Consider the following 22721-nt stretch of genomic DNA (forward strand, 5'->3'; position numbering starts at 1 on the left):
GAGCCCTTCATCAGGAATGAGCTCCAAGAATGTGAAGTGGAACTGGAAGAAGAAATGTAATCAACGATTGTGGGGGTGGGGGGAGGAGGGGGTGGAATTGGGGATGGTTAAGGGGATGTCTGTGGAATCTTACTGTTGTCTTCTGAGGAGACACTTAGGACCTAGTCCAATACTCTCTGCAGAACGAGAGGAGATCTAGAGTCGTAGAGTCATAGAGATGTACAGCATGGAAACAGATCCTTCGCTCCAACCCGTCCACGCCGACCAGAAATCCCAACCCAATTTAGACCCACCTGCCAGCACCTGGCCCATATCCCTCCAAACCCTTCCTATTCATATACCCATCCAGATGTCGCTTAAATGTTGCAATTTTACCAGCCTCCACCACATCCTCTGGCAGCTCATTCCATACACATACCACCCTCTGCGTGAAAACGTTGCCCCTTAGGTCTCTTTCTATCTTTCGCCTCTCACCCTAATCCTATACCCTCTAGTTCTGGACTCCCCCACCCCAGGGAAAAGACTTTGTCTATTTACCCTATCCATGCCCCTCATGATTTTGTAAACCTCTATAAGGTCACCCCTCAGCCTCCGACGCTCCAGGGAAAACAGCCCCAGCCTAATTGAGGGATAGAAGATGCTAAAGGGGATTGACAAAGTAGATATCGAGAGGTTGTCACCTGATGTGGAGCAATTGCAAGTATTGTTTTGGGGTCAGGGGTAGCAGATTTAAAACAGGGAAGTGGAGAAATTATTTCCCTCAAAGGATTGTGAATTTGTGGAATTCACTGCCCTGAGTATGGTGGATGCCAGGACATTGAGTAAATTTAAGGAGGAGGCAGACAGATTTTTATTTGGTTGGAAGGTTATGGAGATGGAAAGTGGAGTTGAGGCTGAGGTGGGATCAGCCACAATGGTGGAGCAGGCCTGAGGGGCTGAATGGCCTCCTCCTGCTCCTAGTTATGTTCTTATCCAATAGAGCATCAAATCGCGAGGGCAACAACTCAAATGAAAGTGAACACCCAGTCTGGTCCAGCGGGGAACCAGGGAGGATATTCCCCGGAAACTGGCAAAAGTCACGCTCTGGAACGATGACAGCAAGCTCTTTCGAAAAGGGGAAAAAGAAATTCAGACTTTTTAAGAGCCAGTTGGATGGAATGGTGGGCGGCCAATGGTTGAATGATGCAAATGGCATTGAGCGCGTTGTACCTCTGTATGTGAGCACAGGAACAGCAAGAGGCCGCTCAAACCTCCAAGTACTCATGGGATGTAGACGTCGCTGGGTGGGCCAGCATTTATTGCCCATCCCTAGTTGCCCGTGAGAAGGTGGTGGTGAGCTGCCTTCCTGAACCGCTGCTATAGGGAGACCCACAATGCCCTGAGAGAGGAAATTGTCAGATTTTGACCCAGCGACATCAGAAGACGGTGATATATTTCCAAGTCAGGATAGCGACTGTCTAGGAGGGCAAGTTGTTCTGTCCTTTCAGTTGTGTTTTGTGGTGCATGCTTATTAGCATACTGCCAGGTCTGTACTCAATGTGATCTGCATGAGAGGCAGCTTATTTAGCAAACTTTCTCCCTAATCAATACCAAAATGATTTATGATACGTTTAGACACGGCATGATTGCACAAGAATCCCTGATTATAATCTGAGTACCCAGTGAGAGATTGATTGCCTCATTTACCGTCAAAAGCACTCATTAAACCAAATGAATTAAACTTGAAAGAAGGCTGCAGGTGAAGCCACTAATTTAATAGCAGCCAATGCTCAATGGGTAATACATTAAATTCACAGAAAACCAGCTCCTTCTGACATCAGATCAGCCAGCAGGAAATTCAATCAGACTGGGTTCATTAAAGCAGAGCCAGAGGAGACACACATTCACCCAGCTCTCACGGATGTTGCTAAAGAGATCACCCCCCAAACCAGAGAGCAATGTGAAGGGACATGAATGTTCTCTGAAAGTGGCTGTGCTCTCTTCAGTGTATCAAGGAGATAGTCCCCAGGGCGATGGGAATTCAGTGAAGCTGCCAACGTTGTCCCCGTGAGTCTGTAGAATGAGGACCTTGCATTAATTGGATAGTACAGGCTGGTTACAGTGAGTCTGTAGTACAGACAGGTTACACACAGTCTATTGTACAGTGAGACTGTAGTACAGATGGGTTACAGTGAGACTGTAGTACAGATGGGTTACAGTGAGACTGTAGTACAGATGGGTTACAGTGAGACTGTAGTACAGGTGGGTTACAGTGAGACTATAGTACAGGTGGGTTACAGTGAGAATTACTACAGACTGGTTACAGTGAGACTGTAGTACAGGTGGGTTACAGTGAGACTGTAGTACAGGTGGGTTACAGTGAGAATTACTACAGACAGGTTACAGCGAGACTGTAATACAGGTAGGTTACAGTGAGATTGTAGTACAGGCAGGTTACACTCAATCTGTAGTACAGGTGGGTTACAGTGAGGCAGTAGCACAAACAGATTACAGTGAGACTGTAGTACAGGTGGGTTACAATGAAAATTCCTACAGATTACAGTGAGACTATAGTACAGGTGACACTAGTGCAGACAGGTTACACAGTCTGCAGTACAGGTGGATTACAGTGAGACTGTAGCACAGACAGATTGCTGTGGGATTGTAGTACAGGATGATTACTGTGAGACTGTGCTACAGGTGGGTTACCATGAGACTGTAGTACAGGCTGGTTACCGTGAGATTGTAGTACAAGCTGGTTACCGTGAGACGGTAGTACAGGTGGGTTACCGTGAGACTGTAGTACAGGCTGGTTACCGTGAGACTGTAATACAGGTGGGTTACCATGAGACTGTAGTACAGGCGGGTTACAGTGAGACTGTAGTACAGGCTGGTTACCATGAGACTGTAGTACAGGCGGGTTACAGTGAGACTGTAGTACAGGTGTGTTACCGTGAGACTGTAGTACAGGTGTGTTACCGTGAGACTGTAGTACAGGCAGGTTACAGTGAGACTGTAGTACAGGCGGGTTACCGTGAGACTGTCACTTCATGGGAGTGTTGCTGTAAATGGTTATGCTGAGGCCACACAGTGGGATCTCAGCGCGGAACCTGGTGCCTCCCAGGCCGAGGGAAACGAATGGAGCAGTGGGCGTGGCTGACACACAGGGGAGGTTTTAACAAGAGATAATAATGAGAAGATATCTCCAGTAGCAGGAGAGAGTGACCAGAGGATGTGCAAGGTGTATGTACAAGATGTGTGTGCAAAGTGATTGGAAAGAGAAAACGTGGGGAGATTTGTTGAAGTGGAGGTGGTTGTTAATGATCTGAAATGCACAGTCTGGAAGGGCACCAAGCATACTCAATATTAACGTTCAGGGGACAATTGGACAGGTAAGTAAAGGGGAAGAAAATGGTTGCATTGCTCTTTCAAACAATCAGTACAGACATGCTAAGGTTGAATGGCCTCTTCTAGCTCTCTCTCTTGTATCCTTCTACCCTGCTAGACAGTGTGCAGACTGGCAATGTTGCAGCCAGCCCTCTGTATAATACCCTTCTCTCTAACACCTTACCCCAGTATGGGTCTCTCTTTCTTGCCTGGTCTTTGCTTCAGTCATTGATAAGGAGTAAACTGGACCAACCCACCACAAGTGGTATCACAACCAGCTACAAACAGGAGCTAGGATTATAGAATCACACAGTATAGGGGGAGGATATTCAGCCCATCATACCTGTGGCAGCTCTTTGAAAAAGCTCTCCGATTATCCCAGGCCTGGCTCTTCCCCCAGAACTGTGAAGATCGTTCCCTCCAAGTTTTAATCCATTCCTTTTACAACAGCTCATATCGAGTGGGCCTTCCTCCAAACTTTCTGATAGTACATTCCAGGTGGATAATAACAGCTAGGGTTCCTCCATGTAATTATTTTTTGTTAAAACTGGGGGTGGACGCATACAGTAACCATGAAGGTGCTGTCCATATTTATCTGCCTATTGGTGACGTCCAACTGATTGTTGTGAGATGTGCCATCCCTTGGAGCATTGTACAATTGGGTTAAGGTGATTGATTTAACCAATTCATTAAGTATACTCCACTAATCAGCCAATGAACAGAACACATTTTATCGATTGTATTTCCTGGGAAATTGGAGCACAGGTTTGACGTTAGAGAAAATGTTACGTGCATTGTAAGCATTAGTGTGAGTTAAAGGCTGTAACTTTCTTCCATAGCTTCGTCTGACATTGAGTCTTGTCTGAGGCAGGTTTTCCTCTGGTTGATCACTGGGAAGGCTGGAATCATGGACCCGTCATGATCTCATTGAATGGCAGACAGACTCGATGGGCTGAATGGTCTACTTCTGCTCTTATGGCTTATGGTCATTGTCTGTTGGCATGCTCACACCGCCCCCTGGTGCCTAACCGGGGTGCGGACATTGTTGTTTCCCTGCTCGGTCACAGTCATAGCATGGAAACAGACCCTTCGGTCCAACTTGTTAGATCAGATATCCTAACCTAACCTAGTCCCACTTGCCAGCACTTGGCCCATATCAAGCTTTGAGGTTCTGGATGTAGGTTTGCTCGCTGAGCTGGAAGGTTCATTTCCAGATGTTTCATGACCCTACCAGGTAACATCTTCAGTGGGCCTCTGAGCAAAGCACTGCTGATATTTCCTGTTTTTTATTTATGTTTGGGTTTCTTTGGGTTGGTGATGTCATTTCCTGTGGTGGAGTCATTTCCTGTTCTTTTTCTCAGGGGGTGGTAGATGGAGTCTAACTCGATGTGTTTGTTGATAGAGTTCCGGTTGGAATGCCATGCTTCTAGGAATTCTCGTGCATGTCTCTATTTGGCTTGTCCGAGGATGGATGTGTTGTCCCAGTCGAAGTGGTGTCCTTCCTCATCTATATGTAAGGATACCAGTGAGAGTGGGTCATATGGCCCATATCCCTCTAAACCCTGCCTATTCATATACCCATCCAGATGCTTTTTAAATGCTGCAATTGTACCAGTGTCAGGCTGAGGCAGACAGTCTGCTTGCTGTCCCTGTTTGCTTTCCAGCTCCCAGCTGGGTTTCTATCTCCATGATCTCTCCATTGTCACCATCTCTGTCGTCCATCTTTGTGACCTGTGTCTCTGCCTCAGCTCATCCACACACAAACTCCATTACCTCCAGGCTCTACTGTTCTTCTGAGAAACCTCTGGTTCTCTGGCCCTTGTAAAGGCTTCATCTCTAGCCTCCAAAACCCTGCTTCCAGATTCCTCTCCTGAGCTGAATTCTAATCCCCCAACACTTCTGCCCTCAACTGGAGCGTCAATGCCCCACTGCACCCTCACCATCTCAGATTGAAAATTTACTAATTTATCTCTCTCTGTCACCTCCACTTTCCCCAATAGTGTAATCTCCTCCATCACTCCTTCCTGAGCTCTCTGTAGACTTGCCCTCTTTCCACTCACTATTGTCTAGGCTCTAAAATTTCCCAAATTGTTCTCTCTCTTTCAGTGAGAGTTTCTGCCTCACCTCTTCATTCACTTTCACCTGGTTGTGTCTTGCTGAAGCAGTTTAGGAGTGTTTCACCACAGTAGGGGCGCTAGGCAAATGCAAGTTGTCATTGTTGTTGCTTCTATAGAGGGTGCTGAGCAGTTACTCACCAGCAGCTGCCAAAATGGCATAAGTGACATATGGCTCCGAAGTCTCTGTTTGTTTGAGTGTATTGTGGGTACTGGGAGCTTGACCTCCAACCCCTTCGCTAGCCTAGGCTCCGGGCCTATTTGATTGACAATGGAACAGGAGGCTTAATGAGATATAGTTTATTACAGGATAGCAATCAGGTGCAACTTAATTCGACATTATTACTAGGAAGGCTGAGAAATGTCGGATGACAAACCCACCTCCTTCAGGATCAAGGAGCTTTCTCCTGATTTCCCAAACCAAGACATTGTTGTATAAGGCAAACTGTACATGAAAGGGTTAACTGATATCGAATGATAAATTCCACCCGTCAGGCTATAAAGGATAACTCCTGGTGGAGCTAATCACTGGTGTGTGTGTGTGTGTGTGTCTGTGTGTGTCTGTGTGTGTCTGTGTGTGTCTGTGTGTGTCTGTGTGTGTCTGTGTGTGTCTGTCTGTCTGGAGTTTAATGCACTAACATGAACCTTTCAGAATGTCACTGTCTCATTGGAGAGACAACTGGTTCTGGTCTAAAACCTGAGGGTCACCATTCTCCAGATTAGGGGTGAGGTTGAGAAGATGGCATCTCCATGGTAACTTCAGCTGGGACAGAAGTTGAGCCCACTCTGCATCCTGGACCAGCATCTGAGCTAAACTTTCAGGACCATTACCTCGCACAACAGACTTCTCCCTTATTCCACCGCTACATTTTGTGGATCTGTTTTTATTCACAAACTCAGATCAGTCTGGTCCATCCCACTTACCCTGAGGTCACTGGATCTCAGATAGAATCCCTACTGTGCAAATAGAGGCCATTCAGCCCATCAGTCACATCTACACAACCCTCAGAAGAGCCTCCCGCCCGTGTGCTCTGGTTTCCAACCACAGATGTGGAGGTTGGGCTGGGTTGGCCATGGGAAATTGCCCATAGTCTCCAGGGAGGATAGGCAAGTAGGTTAGCTATGGGAAATGCAGGGTTACAGGGATAGGGTGGTCTGGTTGGATGCTCTTCTGAGGGTCGGTGCGGACTCAATGGGCCAAATGGTCTCTATCAGCACTGTAAGGATTCTATGATTTGAGAACCCACTACATGTGGATGCAAACAAAAGAGGGTTATATAGAGAAAGCATTGGAGAGCTTGGCTTAGTGATAGGGAACAGGCAGTCTATTGAGCAGACAATCAGATAACCAGAGACTGGTATCACAATGTGCAAGAAGACAAATCACTTACACCAGTGTGAAAACAAGGAGAAGGCTTGGTGAGAGGAACATTGAGTTAGTTTTGATGTTGATCCATTATTTCCCAATGGGATGTTGGAGTTGGTATCCCATTTCCCAATGGGATGTCGGAGTTTGATATCCCAGTTCCCAATGGGATGTTGGAGTTTGATATCCCATTTCCCAATGGCATGTTGGAGTTTGATATCCCATTTCCCCATGCATGATGGAGTTTGATATCCCATTTCCTAATGGGATGTTGGATGTTGGTATCCCATTTCCCAATGGGATGTTGGAGTTTGATATCCCATTTCCCAATGGGATGTTGGAGTTCGATATCCCATTTCCCAATGGGATGCTGGATGTTGGTATCCCATTTCCCAATGGGATGTTGGAGGTTGGTATCCCATTTTCCAATGGGATGTTGGAGTTCGATATCCCATTTCCCAATGGGATGCTGGATGTTGGTATCCCATTTCCCAATGGGATGTTGGAGGTTGGTATCCCATTTCCCAATGGGATGTTGGAGTTCGATATCCCATTTCCCAATGGAATGTTGGAGGTTGGTACCCCATTTCCCAATGGGATGCTGGATGTTGGTATCCCATTTTCCAATGGGATGTTGGAGTTCGATATCCCATTTCCCAATGGGATGCTGGATGTTGGTATCCCATTTCCCAATGGAATGTTGGAGGTTGGTACCCCATTTCCCAATGGGATGTTGGAGGTTGGTACCCCATTTCCCAATGGGATGTTGCTTGATTGTCAGCCAAATAGAAGCAGTTTGTGTAACCAGTTCTGAAGGGTGATTTGAGCTGGACAGTAAACACTGGCTCAGCCAGCAAAGCCTATATCTGGTAAATAAACTATAACAATGCTGCAGCTAAATGTCTCCCCCTGCCATTTGTAAGTGTTGAACTGAGTTGTGTCGGTGGTTGAGGTAAGATGGTACGGAAGCCAGTAGGTCTTGGGCTGAGTCAGTCATATCCCTGGAAGTGTCAAATGTCCAAGAAGGAACGCAGTGCATTTACCTAGCACCCTCTGTCACATCAGGATATCCCAAAGCACTTTACAACCAATGAAGTACTCAGATACACAGTTGCTACGGTGATGTGGAGTAACCTAGCAGCCAAATTACACACACAAAACCAGTGATGCCATTACAGTAAATCACAGTGCCTCAGTCTGTACCCAAGTGAACTATTCTCTTCTTGACAGCACAGAAGGAGGCCATTCAGCCAGTCATGTCTCTGCTGCTCAGTGAAAATCTGACTGAAGAGTCCAGAACCAGGGAGGTTGGGGGAGAGGGGGGAGGTGCTCACAGTCTAAGGATACAGGATTGGCAACCATGGACTGAGATGAGGAGAAATGTCTTCACCCAGAGAGGTGGGGAGCCTGTGCAATTCTCTGCTACAGAGAGTGGTTGAAGCCAAATCATTGAATGCTTTCAAGAAGGAGTTAGATATAAATCTGAGGGCTCAAGGATCAAAGGCGATAAGGAGAAAGCAGGAACAGGGGCTGAGCTGGACGATCAGTTCATGATCGAAGGGCTGATTGGCCTCATCCTATTTTCAGTGTTTCCACTCATTCCATTTTCCAGCTCTTGGCCCACAGTCCGAGGGGCTGGTGAACATTGAACATTGATTATATCCAGCTGAGGGGCAGGACCTGATCAAACGCAGGCTCTTTGTTGAGCATCTCGTTTCAATGACAGTGCAGCACTCCCTCAGTAAGGCACTGGCACACCCGCCTCGGTTTTGTGTTAATGTCTTTGAAGTGAGGCTCGAACACACAATCTTCTGATTCGTGGAGAATGAAAGGGTAGTAAGAGCACAGAGAGAGGCCATTCTGCCCGCCGTGTTTGTGCTAGCTTTCTCTGGGAACCAAATGTGCCACCGACTGAGATACCAACTCTGGTTGTTGACTGAGTAAATAAAGTGTTGCCACAGTTTCCGAAAGTGTATCTCTGCGGTGATTATTCTAGAATCTTCTGATCCTCTTTTGTTCTGGTCTCCCTGTTATAGGAAGGATAGTATTAAATTGGAGAGGGTTCAGAAAAGATTTACCAGGTTTTAGCTGAGAATGGAGGCTTTTAATTACAACAAGAGGCTGGAACGTTTTGCACTGGAGCGCAGAAGGTTGAAGGGTGACCTTACCGAGGTCTATAAAATCACGAGGGGCATAGATTTATTTTCCGTAGGATGGGGCATTTTAAGACTAGGGGATCATTTTTAAGTGGAAAGGAGAAAGATTTAAAAAGGACATGGGGTTTTACACAGAGGGTGGTTTGTATATGGATTGAACTGCCTGAGGAAGTGGTGAATGTTGATACAGTTACAACATTTAATAGACATTTGGATAAGTTCATGAATAGGAAAGGTTTGGAGGGATATGGGCCAGGAGCTGGCAGGTGGGACTGATTTAGTTTGGGATTGGCTGTATGACTCTATGACTATTTTTGCACCAGGAACTATAACTGGGGATGACGTGGCGTCTGCACTAACAGCAACCGTCAGTCAGGATTAAGAAAGACAAGGGCATAGGTTGCAAAAGAAAATTGCAACAATTTACATGATGTTGTCAGAAAGCAAATACACAAAATTAATTTTTGAAGAAAATGAACTAAGTGTCAAAACGCACCAAAATATGATGCATTCCCCCTTATCTTCACACGAGACAAAACTCAATCATTTTATTTTTGTTCAACTCTTTCTCTTTGAAAGCCAAAGATACCAGATTGAATTGAAATGGCTCCAAATTGCTTGATCGGCAGTCACAGTGTTCGAACGTAGCATTGTACCTAAGAGTGAACAGTATTTACCTTGCAAATAGTCATACAGTCATAGACATCTACAGCATGGAAGTAGGCCCTTCAGCCCAACTTTCCCATGCTGTCTAGTTTTCACAATTAAACTAGTCCCGCCAATTGTGACTGGAGAGTGATATTGGGAGAGTGTTTCCCACTCACCCTCTAAGAGTAGCACCCAGGAAATGGGCGCCAAGATGTGGCTTAAAGTATCTTGAATTCACTTAGCACATAGGAAAATAGATTTAGTTTGATAAGAAAAATGGCCATGCATTACTGACTAACTTCCACATTTCCATTCATCATGCTAATTACATCTCAAATACTTCATGCTCCTTTTTGAGCTGAAAAGGTTGAGACAACGATAGAGACTCGGAAGGACGGAAGATGAGGCATTCACAAGTGCCCTGCAAATAGTCGTACAGTCATAGAGGTCTACAGCATGGAAGCAGACCCTTCAGCCCAACTTGTCCATGCTGTCCAGTTTTTGCAATCAAACTAGTCCCATTTGCCTGCATTGGGTCCATATCCCGTCTCATCCATGTATCTGTCCAAAGGTTTCTTAAAAGACAGAATTGGATTCGCTTCCCCGCTCCAGACATTCACCCCACCCCACTTTGTGTGAAAATGTATAGACTCAACTCTAACTGGATCTTTCAGTGTGAACTGTTTGGTATCTCACCCACAGACCAATTCTGCAGGGGGAAGAGGGGTGGGCGAGGATAGGTGGGAATATTATCCAGCATTTTTTTTCAGGTAATTATGAAAGCCCTGGGGGAGGGTTGAAATCCAATGGTTGACTTCAAAATCCGGTTTGAGTTCCATTTGGTTTCTCCTTTTGGGAAAAGCTTGGCTGGAACTCAGTGGAAACGGCCTGGAGATTTGTGATTAGGAATTCCTTAGTCATGCCACTGTAACCAGGGCAAGTGTGAGGCGACTGACTGATGTATACCCTCCAATTACCATTATACATTTGAGTGCCCTCTTTCACTGACACTTTGTGATGATGCCAGTGTCACTTGTAACTTGATTAAAATAATAATTTTCTTCATGCAGCTCCTACGTACAAGGACAAGGGCAGCAGATATATGGGACAATCACTATCTGCAAGATCCCCCCAAAGCCACTCACCATCCTGACTTTGAAATATATCGCTGTTCCTTCCGTGATATTGGGACACAATCCTGAAATTCCCTTCCTGCTGACAGTGTGGGATTATTGACACTGACTGCAGTGGTTCAAGAACACAGCTCATTACCATCTTTGCAAGGGCTAGCGTAGATCGGTGAGAAATGATGATCTTGCTAACTGCACTCACAAATGGGCATATTGCAATTTCCACCAGATTTACCCTCCTTTTTTTTGGCCGTAACTTTTGGGCACATGAACCGAGAGTCCCTTTCTGAGACCCTTCTCCCCTCCGACAACTCTCAAAATCCTTTACATCATCCCACACACTGTTCAACTGCTGACACCTGACACCTGACAGGCGGAAGGGTCATTAGGGTGGGAGGGAAATAGGAGCAGGAGTGGCTTCATTGACCCTAGAGGAAAAGCACGGCAGGTCAGGCAGCAGGAGAATCGACATTTTGGGCAAGAGCCCTTCATCAGGAATCATTCAGCCCATTGAACCTGCCTCGCCATTCAAGACCATCATGGCTGACGGAGCACTTCAATGCTCTTCAGCCACGCCATTGCTGTGCTCCGCTGGCGATCAGAAATCAATCAATCTCTGCCTTAAATGCACTCAAAGACTGAATTTCCACTACCCTCCGTGGTAGAGAATTTTTTAAAAAACCCTCATCTCTTCTCGTCTCAGATCTTAGTAGCATCCCAAATTTTTAAAATTGTTCTGTAGCTCCTCCAATGAAGCTTTTACATATAAACGTTTGTTCTGTGTCCACCTCACCTGAATAGTCTATCCGATTCGTGTAAGGGACAGCCGGCTTCCTATTGTGTGTCCGCACAGAGGCAAGATATGACTTGGAGGTGTGGGATTGGGGTGAACAAAGTTAAAAATCACACGACGCCAGGCTACAGTCCAACAGATTTATTTGGAAGGAGAAAGTGAGGACTGCAGATGCTGGAGATGAGAGTTGAGAGTGTGGTGCTGGAAAAGCGCACCAGGTCAGGCAGTATCCGAGGAGCAGGAGATTCGACATTACGGGCAAAAGCCCAAACGGTGAAACGTTTTCATTCCTGATGAAAGGTTTAATTGGAAGCACTAGCTTTCGGAGCACTGCTTCTTCATCAGGTGATTGTCCTGATGAAGGAGCAGTGCTGCAAAAGCTAGAGGCAAGATAAATCAACTTGCTTCGATTCAGTGAACTCTCTCCTCCAACTCTTACGATAATGGGATTTACCTTAACGACCCGTGAGCCAGGTAGACACTTTGTGACCTGTACTGAGGGAGTTGACTTTTTGAAACGTTAAGTCAAGGTCTTGTTTCCCCGTCGCTGACAACATAAAAGATCCCAAGGCACCATTTTGAAGAAGAGCACATTTATCCCTGGTATTTATGATGGGCCCTTTTAATCAATGCTGTCGAAAAGCACGATGACCAGGTCTGTTATCTCATGGATGTTTATAGGAGGTGACTGTGTGGAGATTGGCTGTCTCACATTCTGACATTAGTTGCACTTCAAAGGGACATGACTGATTGAACAGCACCTGAGACTGGTGAAAGGCATGATGTAGAGGAGCTGGTGTTGGACTGGGGTGGACAAAGTCAGAAATCACATGAAACCAGGCTAAAGTCCAACAGGTTTATTTGAAATCACAAACTTTCAGAGCTTCACCTGACGAAGGAACAGTGCTAGAACCTGGTGTCGTGTGATTTCTGACTGTACAAGGTGCCAAATCAAAGCAACTCTTCTTTTCATAGGAAGTCCAAAAATGTGCAGGTTAGGTGAATTGGCCATGCTAAATTGTTAGGTGAAGAATGGGTCAGGGTGGGTTGCCCTTCGGAGGGTCAGTGTGGACTTGTTGGGCCAAAGGGCCTGTTTCCACGCTGTAAGTAATTAAATCTAAAATCTAAACTGCGGAAGATCTGAAACAAAAACTGAAATTGCTGGAGAAGCGCAGTTGACCTGGCAGCTTCTGTGGAGAGAGAAAAAGAGTTAACGTTTCAGCAAGGCAGAAGTGGGGGCTGCAGATGTTGGAAATCAGAGTCTAGATTAGAGTGGTGCTGGAAAAGCACAGCAGGTCAGGCAGCATCCGAGGAGCAGGAAAATCGATGTTTCGGGCAAAAGCCCTTCATCAGGACTGAAGGCAGGGAGCCTCCAGGGTGGAGAGACAAATGGGAGGGGGGGGGTGGGGCTGAGGAGAAGGTAGCATAGTGGGGGTGGGGATGGAGGTGATTGGTCAGAGAGGAGGGTGGGGGAAGGTAGCAAAGTGTACAATACGTGAATGGGGGTGGGGATGGAGTGATAGGTCAGAGAGGAGGGTGGACCAGATAGGTGGGAAGGGAGATAGGCAGGTAGGACCAGTCATGAAGACAGTGCTGAGCTGGAAGGTTGGAACTGGGGTGAGGTGGGGAGAGGGGAAATGAGGAAACTGGTGTAGTCAGTTGGTTGCAGAGGCAAGCACAGAGGAAGCAGATGTGGCTGTGGTAGCGGGTTTGTTTCAGGAAGAGCTTCAGGGCAGAGGAGATGACCTTGGGGGTTGCAGTGAGAGAGAGAGAGAGACTCACTGAGATTTTTGTGGAGAGAGGAGGAGAACTTGGGGTCCAGTGACCCTTTCTCTGAACCAGACAGGTTACTGGACTTGAAACATTAACTCTGCTTTCTTCAAATGGACAATGCCTTTTGCCAAAGCAAACACTTGAGAATATCCATTGTATTCATTCTTTGGATGAAACCATCAGACTTACAGTTTATTAAACCATTTCAGGTGACTGTTAGGAATCAACAACACTGCAGTGGGTCTGAAGTCACGTAGTCCAGACCAGGTCAGATTTCCTTCACGAAAGGATATTAATGAATTAGATGGATTTTTACAACAGCCCAGAGGTGTCATGGTCACCATTACAAGGTGGGCTTTTTATTCCAGATTTATTTAACTAACTGATTCACTAATGTCCTTCAGAAAAAGAAGCTGAGCCATCATCTGGTCTGGGAGAAAGTAAGGACTGCAGATGCTGGAGATCAGAGTCAAGAGTGTGGTGCCTCATTCCTGATGAAGGGCTTTTGCCCAAAACATCGATTCTCCTGCTCCTCGGTTGCTGCCTGACCGGCTGCACTTTTCCAGCACCCACGCTCTCGACCCATTACCTGCTCTGGCCTACATGTGACTCCAGACCCAGAGCAATGTGGTTGACTCTTACTTGTCCTCTGGGCAGTTAGGGATGGGTTAAAAAATGCTGGCCTAGCCAGTGACGCCCTCATCCCAATAATAAAACAAACTGAATAGAAATTCTCCAACTGTCACGGTGATCTGATGGTTAGGCCATTAACATAACCACTGTACCACCTTGCATTGTGATATTAGGCATATTTTATCCCAATTTAATTCTGAGCATTTTATATTGCAAAACTGCAATATTGCAAGAAGCAACAGCATCCATTTCTCTCGGTGTTACTTGTGGCATATTTAGTAGCTTGCTATGTGTTCAAACCCAACTCCAGAGACTTGAGTCTCCAATCCAGGCCAATATTCCATTGCAGGACTGAGCTACAGAGGAGGCAGTGATGTCACTGGACTAGTGATGCAGAGACCCAAGTCCATGGCCTGCATTGGTGAAATTAAAACAAAAAACTCATTTATCGAAATGGTGAGAGGTTGCAGAGCTCTGAAGGTTAGAGTGTAGGTCAAGCAAGTAATCAGGAAAGCTCACAGAATGGTATGTTTTATTGCAAGGGGAATTGAATGCAAAAGCATGCAGGTTATGCTTCAGTTATAGGGACATTGGTGAGACCAGATCTGGAGTGCGGTGTACAGTACTGATCTTATGGAAAGATGTTAATGTGCTGGAAACAGTTCAGAAAGGGTTTACTGGACTAAAACCTGCAATGAGTGGAATGCATTACAGTGCGTTCTGCTATGACATAATAGTTGTGTTCCTCTATAACCTTGTGCTATGGAAAACATGGCTGTAGATGATCGCTAATAGAAAATCGCTTTACCCATTCAGGAGAAAGTTATCCAAACAACATGACAATTCATCAGTTGCATTATAGCCAAATCACGCTGATGAAACAGTCGTTACAACAGAATGACCTGTATGTGGAAAGGTTAGACAGGTTAGGCCTCCTCTGGAGTTTTGAATGAGTCATTGAAGCATATGAGATATAAGGGGAATGAACCAGGTAGATGTGGAAAACGATGTTTCCTCTTGTGAGAAAATCCAGAACCAGGGATCATCATTAAAAATAAGGAGTTGCCCATTTAGACAGAGATGGCTCTAAGGGTTGAGAGTCTTTGGAGTCCCCTTCCTCAAAAGGCAGCAGACGGAGTGGTAGATAGATTCCCGAATAGGAACGGGATGAACGTACATCGGGAATGTCTGAGCCAGATCAGTCATGATCTTCGTGAAGGTGGAGCAGGTTCAAAGGACAGTGTGGCCTTCTTTGGTTCCTTGTTTGTAATTGAACTGTAGTGCAGGCTCAATGGGCTGAATGGCCTTCTCTTATTCCTGAGTGTGTAACCTGTTTTGGAGGAATTAGAGACACGTGAGCATGGTGCACGGACTGTGGGTGGGGCTGGGCACTTGGTGAGTTCAGGATTTCAGCTCCAACCAACAACCAATTATCTTGAGATAATGTTTAACTTATATTCCTTTAAAGCTTAACCTGATTACTGACTGAATATTCGCTTAAATTCAGCATTTCCTGTTGTCCCCAGTACTCGGAGGAAAATGGGCAATTTTCTATCAATGTGAGAACGCAGAGAGAAAACCTCTTCAGTGTCAAGTAAAGATTGTGAGAGAGAGAGAGTGGAACAACACAGGATATTAAAGTAGAGCGATCATAACAATTTATCAAGGTGATCAGAACAAGACAGTGAGGAAAATTTTACAGATCCAGAACAACGTGCTGGGGTCACATGTAGCATGACATAAACCTGACATCGTGGTTGACGCCATCTTCATGGGTATGGAACTTGGCTGTCAGTTTCTGCTCAGTGATTCTGCGTTGTTGTGTATCTCGAAGATGTTCACCTGAAGATCAGAAGGCCGAATGTCCTGGACCTCTGCATTTTTTAAATAGTGGGATTGGTTCAGGGATAAACATGGGATAGAGTATTGGCAGTAAGTTGCCTACTGTTCTTTGAGTACTGCCACAGGATATTCAACATCCACCAGAGAAGATCGACAGGGTTATGGTTCAATGTCTGAGTTCTGAAAGAGAACACCTCAAACACAGCTCGAACATGGAGCATTGCACAGGGACTCTGTAAGGAATGGTCACAACCATGGGGGACCGGTACATCAAAGTTTCTTAGTAAGGCAGGAGGGTTAAGGGGCCAAGATCCCCTGGGGTGGGGTGGCACAGTGGCTCAGTGGTTAGCACTGCTGCCTCACAGCACCAGGAATCTGGGTTCAATTCCAGCCTCGGGCGACCGTCTGTGTGGAGTTTGCTCGTTCTCCCTGTGTATGCTTGGGTTTCCTCCGGGTGCTCCGGTTTCCTCCCATAGTTCAAAAATGTGCAGGTCAGGTGAATTGACTGTGCTAAATTGCCCATGATGTTCAGGGAGGTGTAGGTTAGGTGCATAGTAGTGGAATGGGTCTGGGTGGGTTACTCTTCAGAGGGTCAGTGTGGACAAGTTGGGCCGAAGGGCCTGTTTCCACAGTGTAGGTAGATAGATTCAAGACTCGTGTCTAATTCAATGGTGAAACAGATCTGAAGGGCTGAATGGCCTACTACTGTTCCTGCATTCCGATCGGTAACAATGTCATTGTATTCAGAGAGATGTAGAGGATTGCATGAATGTGAGAGGGAGACTGGCAGCTCCCAGTCCTGATCAGTTTGTGTTGAGTGAATTAATGTTGACGATAGTAGTAAAGCCCTGGAGTACAATGATTGATGGTAATTAGCCTTTTTGGCAAGTGGCCTACATTACAGGGGCTCTGATGTTATCATCTGATGGATTGGATTTAGTAAGAATTTAGAGAGTGCTTAAGCAGTCTGGAAAGAAATCTTTAATGTAATCGAAATTCCATTTGAACTGGAATTTGCATCAACTTCTTGTTACAGCTGGAATGAAAAGGTTTTGATAGAATCATTGAATCCTGGAGTCCTTGGGCCAGCTGGAATGTGGGCTCTGCAGAGGGAAATGCTAAAATGATAGACAGAAACCAAACGTTGCACGAGCTGAAGAAATAGCAACTTGTCCAAATATCGGGCTGCACCACCTCCCGATATAAACTGCACCCCTTTCCTTATTCTGCCATGAGCTGTGGGCATTGTTGGGAGATGGACGTATGTTGCCCATCCCAGCATCCTTTGGAGGGTGGTGAGCCTTATGTGTTTTGTTTTGGTGCTCCCACAATGCTGCTAGGGAAGGCATTTCGGGATATCGATCCAGTGACAGTGGAGGAACAGAATACAATTCCAAACAAGGATAGCTAATGGGGATAATACACTTTACCAAATACTGTACAATGTCAAGACACTGTACCAGTACTGACAACAATGCACTGGCCCAGAGGCACTGCACTGGCACAGAGACACTGCACTGGCATAGAGACACTGCACTGGCTCAGAGACACTGCACTGATCCAAGAGACACTGCACTAGCTCAGAGACTCTGCACTGGAACAGAGACACTGCACTGGCCCAGAGACACTGCACTGGCTCAGAGGCACTGCACTGATCCAAGAGACACTGCATTAGCTCAGAGACTCTGCACTAGAACAGAGGCCCTGCACTGGCCCAGAGACACTGCACTGGCACAGAGGCACTGCACTGGCCCAGAGACACCGCACTGGCATAGAGACACTGCACTGATCCAAGAGACACTGCACTGGCTCAGAGACACTGCACTGGCATAGAGACACTGCACTGGCTTAGAGACAGTACACTGGCTCAGAGACTCTGCACTGGAACAGAGGCACTGCACTGGCCCAGAGACACTGCACTGGCACAAAGGCACTGCACTGGCCCAGAGAAACCACACTGGCATAGAGACACTGCACTGATTCAAGACACACTGCACTGGCATAGAGACATGCACTGGCTCAGAGACAGTACACTGGCACAGAGACACTGCACTGGCCCAGAGACACTGCACTGGCATAGAGACACTGCACTGGCCCAGAGACACTGCACTGGCCCAAGAGACACTGCACTGCCTCAGAGACCGTGCACTTGCTCAGAAACAGTACACTGGCCCAAGAGACACCGCAAAGGCTCAGAGACACTGCACTGGCTCAGAGATACTACACTGGCCCAAGAGACACTGCACTTGCTCAGAGACAGTGCACTGGCCCAAGAGACACCGCACTGGTCCAGAGACACTGCACTGGCGTAGAGACACTGCACTGGCCCAGAGACACTGCACTGGCATAGAGACACTGCACTGCCTCAGAGACAGTGCACTTGCTCAGAGACAGTACACTGGCCCAAGAGACACCGCAAAGGCCCAGAGACATTGCACTGGCTCAGAGACACTGCATTGGCCCAAGAGACAGTGCACTTGCTCAGAGACAGTGCACCGGCCCAAGAGACACCACACTGGTCCAGAGACACTGCACTGGCGTAGAGACACTGCACTGGCTCAGAGACACTGCACTGGCATAGAGACACTGCACTGGCCTAGAGACACTGCACTGGCTCAGATACACTGCACTGGCTCAGAGAAACTGCACTGGCTCAGAGAAACTGCACTGGCTCAGAGACATTGCACTGGCCCAAGAGACACTGCACTGGCTCAGAGGCACTGCACTGGCTCAGAGGCACTGCACTGGCATAGAGACACTGCACTGGTTCAGAGGCACTCCACTGGCCCAAGAGACACTGCACTGGCTCAGAGACACTGCACTGGCTCAGAGGCACTGCACTGGCCCAAGAGACACTGTACTGGCCCAAGAGACACTGCACTGGCTCAGAGGCACTGCACTGGCTCAGAGGCACTGCACTGGCATAGAGACACTGCACTGGTTCAGAGGCACTCCACTGGCCCAAGAGACACTGCACTGGCTCAGAGACACTGCACTGGCTCAGAGGCACTGCACTGGCCCAAGAGACACTGTACTGGCCCAAGAGACACTGCACTGCCTCAGAGACACTGCACTGGCTCAGAGACACTGCACTGGCCCAAGAGATACTGTACTGGCCCAAGAGACACTGCACTGCCTCAGAGACACTGCACTGGCCCAGAGACACTGCACTGGCATAGAGACACTGCACTGGCTCAGAGACTTTTCCAATTGCTGGACCATCCCAGTGTTACTTTATTGCTAATGACAACAGAGCCCTCTGACTGGGGCAATTGTATGTAACACTCTTGAACTGGACAGATGTCAAGTATGATTGGCCTCCTTCCTGGTTGGTTGCCAGTGACCTTGCTGGCGATTGGTTGTTGGTTACCTTGCTGGATGCTGATTGGCTGTTGGTGACCTCGCTGGCTGCTGGTTGATTGTCGGTGACCGTGCTAACGGCTGGTTGGTTGTCGGTGACCTTGCTAATGCCTGGTTGGATATCGGTGACCTTGCTAATAGCTGGTTGGTTGTCGGTGGATGTCTGATGGGGTCAGGTGTGGGGTTGGGTGTGCTGACTCCCAGAGTCAAATAGCCCACAAGTGCTGAGTGCCCTCCTGCTGGGCATTGTGAATTCTAGATAGTTAATACCGAGCCATTTCGGGTGCTGCAGCCCTTGTTACATCTTGCCCACCTCATTCAAGGAAAGTCACATGACTCGAATTGTTGAGCTGTCACCCCCTGTACACGAGGCAGGGACATACCACTGTGCCAATGAATCTGTCTGTCGGCTCCATGGACACTGATGCCAACAGGTGGACCCATCATATTTCGCATCTTTCTTCCACCTTGCATCCCTCCACATGCTGCGTTTCAAATTTGTTATCCTTGTCTCGAATCTCTCTGAGACCTCACCCCTCCTCACCTCTGAAGTCTCCTCCATCCCCCCTATCTCTCCATTATAGCCCTTTCGTTACCCCCCCAACCGTAATTGTTATGGCACTGAGAGCTGTGCCTTCAGTTCCTGGGGCCCCAGCTCTGGCAGGCTGTCCCTACACGCTCTCTGTCCTTTACCACCTTTAACACACTCCATTCCACCTCCTCTTTAACCAAGCCTTCAGTCGCCTGCCTGAATAACTCCTCCTGTTAAATTGTGTTTGCTGTAATTTTACCATGTTGCTGGATGCTATATAAATGCAGGTAGTTAGGTTGGAGACCTGGGCACTGTCCTTCACTTCTCCTGGGGGTACCTTTTCTATGTAACTACAGGCACATTACTTCCATCGATATTGATATTGGTCACTTCCAGTTTTGGGGCCATGGTTAATTTAGGTCAAGTGGACCAGGTGGAGCCAAACATAGAAAATAGGAGCTAGAGGAGGCCATTCAGCCCTTTGAGCCTGCTCCATCATTCAATAGGATCATCCATCTTAGATTAGATTCCCTACAGTGTGAAAACAGGCCCTTAGGCCCAACCAGTCCACACCGACCCTCCGAAGAGTAACCCACCCAGACCCATTTCCCTCTGACTAATGCACCTAACACTCTGGGCAATTTAGCACGGCCGATTCACCTGATCTGCACATCTTTGTGACTGTGGGAGGAAACTGGAGCACCCGGAGGAAACCCACGCAGACACAGGGAGAACGTGCAAACTCCACACAGTCAGTCACCTGAGGCTAGAATTGAACCTGGGACCGTGGTGCTATGAGGCAGCAGTGCTAACCACTGAGCCACCATGCCACCCACTTAGTTACTGGGTTACTGTTTTCTTCTCATTTCCCTTAGTTCCAAGAGCTGTACCTCGTTCCCGCTTGAAAACATTCAATGTTCTGGCCTCAACTACTTCCTGTGGCAGAGAATTCCACAGGCTCACCCCTCTCTGGGTAAACCAAACTCTCCCCATCTCATTCCTAAACGGCCAACTCCCTAGCTTTAGACGGTGGCCCCCGGTTCTGGACTCCCCTGGTGATCAGGAACATCTTTCCTGTGTTTAGCTTGATCAGTCCTGTTAGAATTTTATAGATTTCTGAGATTCCTCCCTCATTCTGTTAAACTCCAGTGACTAACCAATCCAGTCTCTTCATACGTCAATCCTGCTATCCCAGGGATCAGCCTGAACTCCGTTCCCAGAACATTCTTCCTCGGATATGGAGACCAAAGCTGCACACAGTACTCCGGGTGTGGTCTCACCAAGGCCCTGTACAATTGCAGCAAGACATCCCTACTCCTGTACTCGAACACTCTCGCTGTGAAGATTAACATCCCATTTACCCTCTTCACCTCCTACTGCACCTCAAGTGAATGGTGTACAAGGACCCCCAGGTGTCACTACACCTCCCCCCCGCCCTCTTCCCAATCTATCAGATAATAACCCGCCTTCCTATGTTTGCTCCCAATGTGAATAACCTCACATTTATCCACGTTATATTTCATCGGCCATGCATTTGCCCACTTGATCAATGTGCCAACAGTTGCTCAGACAGTGAGAAGTGGCAAGGCCACTATCGAGTCTGGAGCTGCAGTGTGCAGATGCAGAATCTATTCAAATACACTGTTAAGATATTTTTAAAAGCTTGAAGAGATGGGCCATTGGGCCGAGCAGTGGCAGATGGAGTTTAATTTAGGTAAATGTGAGGTGGTATGTTTTGGAAAAGCAAATCAGGGCAGGGCTTATACACTTAATGGTAAGGTCCTAGGGAGTGTTGCTGAACAAAGAGACCTTGGAGTGCAGGTTCATAGCTCCTTGAAAGTGGAGTCAAAGGTAGATAGAATAGTGAAGAAGGCGTTTGGTATGCTTTCCTTTATTGGTCAGTGCATTGTGTATCAGAGTTGGGAGGTCATGTTGCGGCTGTACAGGACATCGGTTAGGTCACTTTTGGAACGTTGCTTGCAACACTGGTTTCCTTCCTATCGGAAAGATGTTGTGAAACTTGAAAGGGTTCAGAAAAGATTTACAAGGATGTCACCAGGGTTGGAGGATTTGGGAGAGGCTGAATAGGCTAGGCATGTTTTTTCTGGAGCATCAGAGGCTGAGGGGTGACCTTTTGATGTTTATAAAATCATGAGGGGTTTGGATAGGGTTAATAAACTAGGTCTATTTCCCAGGCTGGGGGAGTCCAGAACTAGAGGGTTTAAGGTGAGAGGGGAAAGATTTAAAGGTATCTAAGGGGCAATGTTTTCACACAGAGGGTGGTGTGTGTGTGAATTGAGCTGCCAGAGAAAGTGGTGGAGGCTGGTACAATTACAACATTTAAAAGGCACTTGGATGGATAGATTAATAGGAAAGGTTAAGAGAGATATGGGCTGGGTGCTGGCAAATGAGACGAGATAAGGTTAGGATATCTGGTCAGCATGGATGAGTTGGACCGAAGGGTCTGTTTCTGAGCTGTATATTCCTATGACCCTGTAATTAAGTAAGAGCTTTAAAAGCAGAACAAATACAAAGTGCTGGAGAAACTCAGCAGGTCTGGCAACATCTGTGGAGAGAGAAACAGGGTTAGCGTTTTGAGTCTGGTCTGACTTTTTCCAGGGCAGAATGTAAAAAAGCTCTAGTTTTTGCACATCGCTGTTTGGTTGGGCAGTGGATTTGAGGTGGTCCTGTTGTAACAGCAACAAGGTAGTGATTGGGTCTAAACACAGAGGGCAGACGACAAAACCATCCAAATGTATTCACACAACAACCTGACTCCAGCTCTTAGCTGGACATCCAGCCTCAGTGTAACCCCAGCTAAAGCTCGAAATGCTTTCATTCCTACATACCGCTTCGAAATGTTTCTAGAATGTTCTAATTCTGCGGTGTTTCTTCTTTTTAATCCATTTCCATTCATCAGTCTGTGCCCTGTCAGGTTTGTTATGCTTTCACCGGACTCCCCCACAACTCAGAGCTTCTTATCCTGAACTCCTTCATAGTTTTAAAGT

The sequence above is a fragment of the Chiloscyllium plagiosum genome, unplaced genomic scaffold (genome assembly GCF_037043375.1).
Source record: "Chiloscyllium plagiosum isolate Xiang-an unplaced genomic scaffold, Cpla_swu_hap1 HiC_scaffold_25, whole genome shotgun sequence".
Taxonomy (NCBI): Eukaryota; Metazoa; Chordata; class Chondrichthyes; order Orectolobiformes; family Hemiscylliidae; genus Chiloscyllium; species Chiloscyllium plagiosum.